The following is a 10,000-nucleotide window of genomic DNA, read 5'->3' on the forward strand; positions in this document are numbered from 1 at the left end:
TGAAATAAAGTACTTTCTTTCTATATTTTGGCATTTTTATGGGCTCCTTTTATTATATATATACATACATATATACATATTATATATATATATATATATATATATATATATATATATATATATATATATACTAGCTGACCAAACCGGCACTACTCGGGAAGCCTAAATGACATTCTATGTGTAGGGGGAAGGGAGAGGGAAGGGGAGGGGAGGGAGAAGGTTAGGAGGAGAGAGAGGAAGGGGAAAGGAGGTGGGAGGAGGGAAGGGAGGGAAGAAGGGTTAGGGGAAAAAGGGAGAAGAGGGGGAAGAGAGATGAGGGGAGGGGAAGGGAGAAAGAAGAGGAGGGGGAGGGGAGGGGAGGGGAAGTTACCTTCCTCTATCAGAAGAGAGCAAAAAACTCCCCCATTGAACAAAGACAATAAATAAAAAACATGTTTTTCTACCATTCACACTCAGGTGTATCTGTGTGAATACTCGGCCTAGTCTTGTAGCAAAGTGTTGTTGCCAAAATGCCCGATCATTATTTTCATTCCAAACCTCATTTAAACCGACTTTGTAATGAAATACACTTTGACACTACGAAGTAGTTGCTATAATGAATTCCGAAAGTAAAAAACGAAGAAGAAACGAAGGAATTAATGAGGAAATTCACATTTGAACTAAAAAAGAAAAAGGACATACTGTCATGTACATCTTGCATGTTCGGTTGAGCTAGCATCTACTACGCATGCAAGAAAGGCGGCGGCAACTGACATGTGTATGTGTTTAGTGAGAAAGTCTTTGAGCCTGCTGGTTTGGGTTCATTGCTTTATTGCTATTAAATATGGTTCGTAACAAAGCTAAAAATATTTAATAATTTAACAATACAATCAAGCAGTTAGGAATATATCAGACTTTAGAACTAATACATAAATACAACGGCTTCAGCACATTTTCCTCCTTCAACTCTTATTTAACCCACCTTTTCTCTCATCCTACCATTAGCACTTATATCTACTGCCAAATACCCGCATGAGTCAAATGCTTCATTCTTCTTCCATACATATCACATTTCACCATTCTTCTAGTTTCCAATTTCAACAGTCTTCTTCTTCTTACCCACCGATATCCCCACACTAAGGGGTCGGTTGCCTGATGCGCCTTTCCTTACAACATCAGGCATAGTTTATTATTTGGCAAAGGGGTTTTTACGAACTCATGCCCTTGCTGTCATCAGCAACAGTTATTGGCGGTGGGACTAGCCTTTTACTAAAAACTAAGACTACAAAGTAGCAGTTTCCATAGTTGTTGGCGGAGAAAACTGCCTTTTACTAAAAAGTAAGACTGCAAGGCGGCAGTTTCCACAGTCATTGGCAGTGAACCTAGCCTTCTAACTACGATTAAGGATTGCCAAGGCAGCAGTTCACAGTGGCGGTGGGCCTAGCCTTTTACTAAAAAGAACTGCAAGGCAGCAGTCCAACAGTTATTGGCGGTGGGCCTAGCCTTCTACTAAAAGTAAACTTGCAAAGCAGCAGTTTCCACAGTTATTGGCGGTGGGCCTAGCCTTCTACTAAAAAGTAAGACTGCAAAGCAGCAGTTTCCACAGTTATTGGCGGTGGGCCTAGCCTTTTACTAAAAAGAAAGACTGCAAGGCAGCAGTTTCCACAGTTATTGGCGGTGGGCCTAGCCTTCTACTAAAAAGTAAGACTGCAAAGCAGCAGTTTCCACAGTTATTGGCGGTGGGCCTAGCCTTTCTACTAAAAAGTCAAGTTTTACTGTGGGCAAACCGCAGAAGCAGTTTCCACAGTTATTGTCGGTGGGCCTAGCCCTTTTACTAAAGAAAGACTGCAAGGCAGCAGTTTCCACAGTTATTGGGGCGGTGGGACCTCCAGCCTTCTACTAAAAGAGGTAGACTGCAAAGCATTTTCCAGTTTTCCACAGTTTATTGGGCGGTGGTCCTAGCCTTCTACTAAAAGTAATACTGCAAAGCAGCAGTTTCCACAGTTATTGGCGGTGGGCCTAGCCTTTTACTAAAAAGTAACGACTGCAAAGGCAGGCCCCAGTTTCCTCCAAACAAGTTTATTGCGTGGGCCTAGCCTTTTACTAAAAAGTAAGACTGCATAGCAGCAGTTTCCACAGTTATTGGCGGTTTTGGGCCTAGCCGCTTCTACTAAAAAGTTAAGACTTGCCCAAACAGCAGCAGGTTTCCACAGTTATTTGGCGGTGGGTGTAGCCTTTCATTACTTAAAAAGTAAGGACTGGCCCAAAGCAGCAGCTTTCCACAGTTTATTGGCCGTGGCCTAGCCTCTACTAAAAATTAGGACTGCAAAGCAGCAGTTTCCACATTATTGGCGGTGGGGCCTAGCCTTCTACTAAAAAAGTAATGACTGCAAAGCAGCTAGATTTCCACAGTTTTATTGGCGGTGGGCTAGCCTTTTACTAAAAAGAAAGGACCTGCAAGGCCAGCAGTTTCCAAGTATTGGCGGTGGCCCTAAAAAGAACTTCTAACTAAAAAGTAAGGACTGCCAAAGCAGCAGATTTCCACAGTTTATTGGGTGCGGGTGGGCCTAGCCTTTTTCTACTAAAAAGGTAAAGACTGCAAGGCAGCAGTTTTCCACAGTTATTGGCCGGTGGCCATAGCTTCTCTAAAAAGTAAGACTGACGGCCATTCAGCAGTTTTTTCACAGTTCTTTGGCGTGGGCCCTAGCCTTTTCTACTAAAAAGGGGGGTTTAAACTGGCAAAGCCAAAATCCAGTTTTCCACAGTTATTGGCGGTGGCCTAGCCTTCTACTAAAGTAAGACTTGCAAAGCAGCAGTTTCCACATTTATTGGGGCGGTGGGCCTAGCCCTTCTACTAAAACAAAGTTTAAGACTGGGGTCCAAAGCAGCAGATTTTTCCACATTATTGGCGGTGGGCCAGCCTTTTTCTACTAAAAAGAAAAGACTGCAAAGGGCAGCAGTTTCCACAGTTTATTGGCGGTGGGTTCCTTTTAGCCTGCTTTACTTAAAAGGTAAGACTGCAAAGCGCAGTTTTCCCACAGTTATTGGCGGTGGGCCTGGGCCTTCTACTAAAAAGTTAAGACTGCAAAGCGCAGTTTTCCACAGTTTTGGCGGTGGGCCTAGCCTTCTAACTAAAAGTAAGACTGCAACGCAGCGTTTTTCCACAATTACTTGGCGGTGAAGCCAAGCCTTCTACTAAAAAAGTTAAGACTGCAAGGCAGCAGTTTCCACAGTTTTTGGTAGTGAGCCTAACCTTTTACATAAAAAAAAACGATTGCAAGGCAGCAGTTTCCACAGTTATTGGCAGTGAGCCTAGCCTTTTACTAAAAAGAAAGACTGCAAGGCAGCAGTTTCCAAAGATAATGGTGGTGGGCCTAGCCTTTTACTAAAAAGAAAGACTGCAAGGCAGCAGTTTCCACAGTTACTGGCAGTGAGCCTAGCCTTTTATTAAAAAAAAAGCTGCAAGGCAGCAGTTTCCACATTTATTGGGGTGGGCCTAGCCTTTGACTAAAAGAAAGACTGCAAGGCAGAAGTTTCCACAGTTTTTGGCGGTGGACCGAGCCTTTTACTAAAAAGAAAGACTACAAGGCAGCAGTTTCCACATTTATTGGCGGTGGGCCTAGCCTTTTTCTAAAAAGTAAGACTGTAAAGCAACAGTTTCCATGTTTATTGGCGGTGCGCCTAGCTTTCCAGTATAAAAGTTAGACTGCAAGACAGTAGTTTTCACAGTTACTGGCGGTGGGCCTAGCCTTTTACTAAAAAGTAAAATTGCAAAGCAGTCGTTTCTACAGTTATTGGTGGTGGGCCTAGCATTTTACTAAAAAGTAAGACTGCAAGGCAGCAGTTTTACCAGTCATTGGCGGTGGGCCTAGCATTCTACTAAAAAGTAAGACTGCAACGCAGCAGTTTCCACAATTACTGGCGGTGAGCCAAGCCTTCTACTAAAAAAGTTAGACTGCAAGGCAACAGTTTCCACAGTTTTTGGTAGTGAGCCTAACCTTTTACTTAAAAAAAACGACTGCAAGGCAGCAGTTTCCACAGTTATTGGCAGTGAGCCTAGCCTTTTACTTAAAAGAAAGACTGCAAGGCAGCAGTTTCCACAGTTATTGGCAGTGAGCCTAGCCTTTTACTAAAAAGAAAGACTGCAAGGCAACAATTTCCACAGTTATTGGTGGTGGGCGGAGACTTTTACTAAAAAGGTAAGACTGCAAGGCAGCAGTTTCCAAAGTTTTTGGTGGTGAGCCTAGCCTTTGACTAAGAAGAAAGACTGCACGGCAGTAGTTTCTACAGTTATTGGCAGTGAGCCTAGCCTTTTACTAAAATGAAAGACTGCAAGGCAGTAGTTTCTACAGTTATTGGCAGTGAGCCTAGCCTTTGACTAAGAAGAAAGACTGCACGGCAGTAGTTTCTACAGTTATTGGCAGTGAGCCTAGCCTTTTACTAAAATGAAAGACTGCAAGGCAGTAGTTTCTACAGTTATTGGCAGTGAGCCTAGCCTTTGACTAAGAAGAAAGACTGCAAGGCAACAGTTTCCACAGTTTTTGGTAGTGAGCCTAACCTTTTACTTAAAAAAAACGACTGCAAGGCAGCAGTTTCCACAGTTATTGGCAGTGAGCCTAGCCTTTTACTTAAAAGAAAGACTGCAAGGCAGCAGTTTCCACAGTTATTGGCAGTGAGCCTAGCCTTTTACTAAAAAGAAAGACTGCAAGGCAACAATTTCCACAGTTATTGGTGGTGGGCGGAGACTTTTACTAAAAAGGTAAGACTGCAAGGCAGCAGTTTCCAAAGTTTTTGGTGGTGAGCCTAGCCTTTGACTAAGAAGAAAGACTGCACGGCAGTAGTTTCTACAGTTATTGGCAGTGAGCCTAGCCTTTTACTAAAATGAAAGACTGCAAGGCAGTAGTTTCTACAGTTATTGGCAGTGAGCCTAGCCTTTGACTAAGAAGAAAGACTGCAAGGCAACAGTTTCCACAGTTATTGGTGGTGAGCCTAGCCTTTGACTAAGAAGAAAGACTGCAAGGCAGTAGTTTCTACAGTTATTGGCGGCGAGCCTAGCCTTTTACTAAAATGAAAGACTGCAAGGCAACAGTTTCCACAGTTATTGGTGATGGGTGGAGATTTTTACTAAAAAGGTAAGACTGCAAGGCAGCAGTTTCCACAGTTATTGGTGATGGGTGGAGACTTTTACTAAAAAGTAAGACTGCAATGCAGCAGTTTCCACAGTTATTGGTGGTGAGCCTAGCCTTTTACCTAAAAGAAAGACTGCAAGGCAGCAGTTTCCACAGTTATTGGCAGTGAGCCTAGCCTTTTACTAAAAAGAAAGACTGCAAGGCAACAATTTCCACAGTTATTGGTGGTGAGCCTAGCCTTTGACTAAGAAGGAAGACTGCAAGGCAGTAGTTTCTACAGTTATCGGCGGTGAGCTTAGCCTTTTACTAAAATGAAAGACTGCAAGGCAACAGTTTCCACAGTTATTGGTGATGGGTGGAGACTTTTACTGAAAAGGTAAGACTACAAGGCAGCAGTTTCCACAGTTATTGGTGGTGAGCCTAGCCTTTGACTAAGAAGAAAGACTGCAAGGCAGTAGTTTCCACAGTTATTGGCGGTGAGCCTAGCCTTTTACTAAAAAGAAAGACTGCAAGGCAGAAGTTTCCACAGTTTTTGGCGGTGGACCGAGCTTTTTACTAAAAAGAAAGACAACAAGGCAGCAGTTTCCACAGTTATTGGAGGTGGGCCTAGCCTTTTACTAAAAAGTAAGACTGTAAAGCAACAGTTTCCATGGTTATTGGTGGTGCGCCTAGTCTTCCACTATAAAAGTTAGACTGCAAGACAGTAGTTTTCACAGTTACTGGCGGTGGGCCTAGCCTTTTACTAAAAAGTAAAATTGCAAAACAGTCGTTTCTACAGTTATTGGTGGTGGGCCTAGCATTTTACTAAAAAGTAAGACTGCAAGGCAGCAGTTTTACCAGTTATTGGCGGTGGACCTAGCCTTCTACTAAAAAGTAAGACTGCAATGCAGCAGTTTCCACAATTACTGGCGGTGAGCCAAGCCTTCTACTAAAAATGTAAGACTGCAAGGCAGCAGTTTCCACAGTTTTTGGTAGTGAGCCTTACCTTTTACATAAAAAAAACGACTGCAAGGCAGCAGTTTCCACATTTATTGGCGGTGGGCCTAGCCTTTTAATAAAAAGAAAGACTACAAGGCAGCAGTTTCCACAGTTATTGGCAGTGGGCCGAGCCCTTTACTAAAAAGAAAGACTGCAAGACTAGTTTCCACATTATTGAGGCGGTGATCCCGCCCTTTGCTAAAAAAGAAATATTGCTAGGCAGCAGTTTCCACAGTTATTGGCAGTGGGCCGAGCCCTTTACTAAAAAGAAAGACTGCAAGACTAGTTTCCACAGTTATTGGCGGTGAGCCTAGCCCTTTGCTAAAAAGAAGATTGCTAGGCAGCAGTTTCCACAGTTATTGGCAGTGGGCCTAGCCTTTTACTAAAAAGAAAGACTGCAAGGCAGCAGTTTCCATAGTTATTGGCGGTGGGCCTAGCCCTTTACTAAAAAGAAGATTGCAAGGCAGCGGTTTCCACAGTTATTGGCAGTGGGCCGAGCCTTTTATTAAAAAGGAAAAACTGCAAAGCAGCAGCTTCCACAGTTATTGGCGGTGGGCCTATCCCTTTACTAAAAAGAAAGAATGCAAGGCAGCAGTTTCCACAGTTATTGACAAACACTCAAACTTTCCCCGTGAATATCGTATCATCTTTAAACGTCAGTCATCCTTCACTCCCTTCGCGAGCCGCATTCATATCTCGAGCTTAGCAAGGTAATAGAGAATAAGGGAGTCAGGTAGAGTCATTTGTGGGGGTTGCGGCTTATCCTCCCAAAGAGCCGCACCTCCTGGAGGACAGGTCAGGGCGAGAAGTCACTCAGCCACCGTTTTATTCAAATGTAGTATATCACAGGTCACTTAAGTCATCTCTACAATGATTTAGTTTTATTTTCTACGAATACAACCATAGTTTTTATTTTTTTTTATATAATCTGAATTATCATTAAAATAATGACAAACAGCTGCGCCGTGTTTGGTTGTTATTCAAATGGTAGAAAAAAGGAGGTATCCTTTTTCTGATTCCCTCATGATGAGGAAACAAGACAGAAATGAGTTCATCGTTGTAAGAGAAAGGACAACTTTAACACTACTACTCATCGCTTATCCAGTAAACATTTTGCAGACAGTGCATATAAAAGAGACCTGCAACAGGAACTTTAAGTCTTTGCCGATGCCCCTCATTTAATCAAGTTACTGAGAGCAATATTCTTGATTTTGGTTTTGAATTGCAAAATGGAGATATTGTTCTAAGCGGATGTGTTAAGGAAATTGTCGAAAGAAGCGAAGTGACTTGAAACCCACATATCGCTTAACAGAGGAACATACATTTTACAGGTAGTACCCGACGTAGGCTATTTATGTGAGGAAAGGAGTGCAGCGTCTTTCGGAAACGACATCTAAAGCTTTACATTTAATGGAAGTCAGGGACTTTTGAAGAGTATGCTCTGGGAAAGTACAAGAGACTTTATAAAGCTTCCTCAATCCTGGTTTGATGTGTTTAATTCAAGGGTACCTTATGACAAAAAAAAAAAAAAAAAAAAAACAAAAAAAAAAAAAAAAAAAAAACTAGGCAAGCTTATGGGATAAAACATTCAATGGAGAAAATACACTCAAACCAGGCAATGAAGTATTATACGACTTGGCAAGCCATATTGAAAATTGTGTATCCTTGCCTTTTAAAGTCATTTTTATTTATTTATTTTTTTTTTTTTTGTCAGATGTCGGATGTTTTTAGGATGAGAGTTCTAAATAGCCAAATTGTATCGAGTAGGCAAAAAAAAAAAAAAAAAAAATGCGTAAATTAACTAAATTATGCCATGACAATTCTAAAGGATTTATTTTTTTGCTAAGCATTTTTCATTTCTATTATGAAGCCAGATACTGTTCTCTGTTATCTTTGTATATTCATGTTAGTTTATTAAATAATGTATTATAAATAAGCCTTTGTAAATAACTGTCAGGTCAAATTGTAATGGGAAAAATATTCCTTTAATTATTAGTGATTTATTTAGGAATTGATTCATCATCCTCCTCTAATATCTTTACTGTTGTAAGAGTGATTGGAACTGTGAAATGTTTTCGTTTTTGTTGTGACACGAGTGCGTGGCAGTGTAGCCAGTCCCTTGTTTTGTTTATCTTTCGCTGGGAGCGCTGCCCTTAACCTTTCGTCTGCATTTTGGTAACACTAAAAGACCATGTAAAGATCACGAATGCTTTCATGTGAGGAGGACGTCAACCGGTCCATCCTTCATTTTGGCTATTTCACCAAGTTATTAATACAAATGATTATCTATCCCTTGCCAGGGATCTATTCCAGGAATCTAGTACAGGGATCTAGTCCAGGAGTTCTGAAGACTAGGTAAATTAACCAAGTCCAGTAGACGTACTAGGCCTGGTAGAAATTTGGCATGATGTAATGAGTAATAAAGAAACAAGCTGAGTAACAGGAATTTTTTTCAATACCCCTAAAATGGAAATCAGCACTTCAATTGCCTCCCAGTGGGAAGACATCACCTGGCCTCATCAGTAGTAAGACCCATACACACAAGGAATATCATGTAATAGCAGGTAGGACAGGCCTACCCTAATTCCCAGGCAGCGTAAACGTCAGTCTTCATACCCACCGTGTCAACTATGGCACAGTACCATTCTACGACCTCTGTCTCCAGGCAAGAAGACTGACAACAGTGCCTTTGTATACTAATAGTATTCTTATTCTCGTATCGTAATGTCGTGGTGGGGAAAAAACTTCCGTGACAAAATACTAATCGGTCTTTTAAGTCCCATCAAGCATATTAATTTAAGGCTTCCATCAAATATTAAAAAGCCAAACATTATCAATTCACGATTTTGCATGAGTACAGTGATCAATATGAATTCAAAAGAACACCAAACGTATACAAGATAACGGAGTGAAAAGATACAAGATAACAGAGTGAAAAGGACATATGACACTTACAGGCCTAATCCCCAATACCTTCAACCCACGGTACTTAAGTTGTTCCCAAGGTACCTACTTGCCTTGATCGGTCTCACCCTGTCCTCCAGGCCTATCACGGAAATACCCACAACTAAGACCGCGACCAAAGTGACTGCAGCTTGGAAAGCAGCACCTACAAACAAACCAGTTTTCTTTTCTTGACATCTTGCATCGCTCCATCAACAGAAATATTAAACGGCTATGGAGACAACACACTATTCGTCTGATGACCCATTTTATAGAGGTCAGTCAATGTTGCCTTTACATATTCTGATGCACACTTCGTTTTCACACTTCTATCATGGAATTCTTTGTCACCCCTTCAAAGTATGCTTTGTGATGAAGAAAACAAACGAGTTACTCACGCGAATCGTGAAGAGAATTAATGGCAAACGCATCTCGTAATAATATTTTTCTGAAAGTATGGAATTGTAGCATCGAATTAAACACCTTGATATTCCTTGCCAGTGATTCTCCGGACCTCGGCGACAACGCTGTGACGTTAGTCTTAGGTATGTGGCATTCTTTATCGACACAGTCCTTTGTAACTGTTGTTATCAAGGGTTGAGAAACTTCTTCAATTAAAATTTTGCGAAGGGGAAAAATAATAAATGCAATTGTACAGCGAATGTACTTTAATTAAACCACTGGATATGGACGTTCGGTTTTGTTCAAATTGTTCCGTTCAGCGTGCGTCTCGAATCTCTCGGAACTCGATATAAAAGAAATGAAGAATAACACACGTTGATATATTTACAAATAAGCACGCAGCACATACGCTTGTTGACAAAATCAGAAAACTACGAGGCTTTTTATAAAAAAAAATTTTTGAGGAGAGCAATTATTTTTAAAACATTCCAGAAGGTAATTTATTTCCTGATTGAAAGAATGCCAATTTGTCGTAATGGAAAATTCCCTGTAGAGAAGAGCCGACACTG

The 10,000-nt window shown here is 41.3% G+C and overlaps 1 protein-coding gene across 1 annotated transcript in view; it reads left to right on the forward strand.

The window, feature by feature from the left end:
* The first annotated feature begins 9,495 nt into the window (after positions 1–9,495).
* LOC135216009 (sialin-like) overlaps positions 9,496–10,000 on the forward strand; it is a 21,260-nt gene continuing 20,755 nt past the window's right edge. Inside the window, exon 1 of the mRNA XM_064250928.1 lies at positions 9,496–9,574. The gene's annotated coding sequence lies outside the window, so the exon portion shown is untranslated. The remainder of the gene's footprint in view (positions 9,575–10,000) is intronic.

Source organism: Macrobrachium nipponense, chromosome 6, assembly GCF_015104395.2.
Source record: "Macrobrachium nipponense isolate FS-2020 chromosome 6, ASM1510439v2, whole genome shotgun sequence".
NCBI classification, from domain to species: Eukaryota; Metazoa; Arthropoda; class Malacostraca; order Decapoda; family Palaemonidae; genus Macrobrachium; species Macrobrachium nipponense.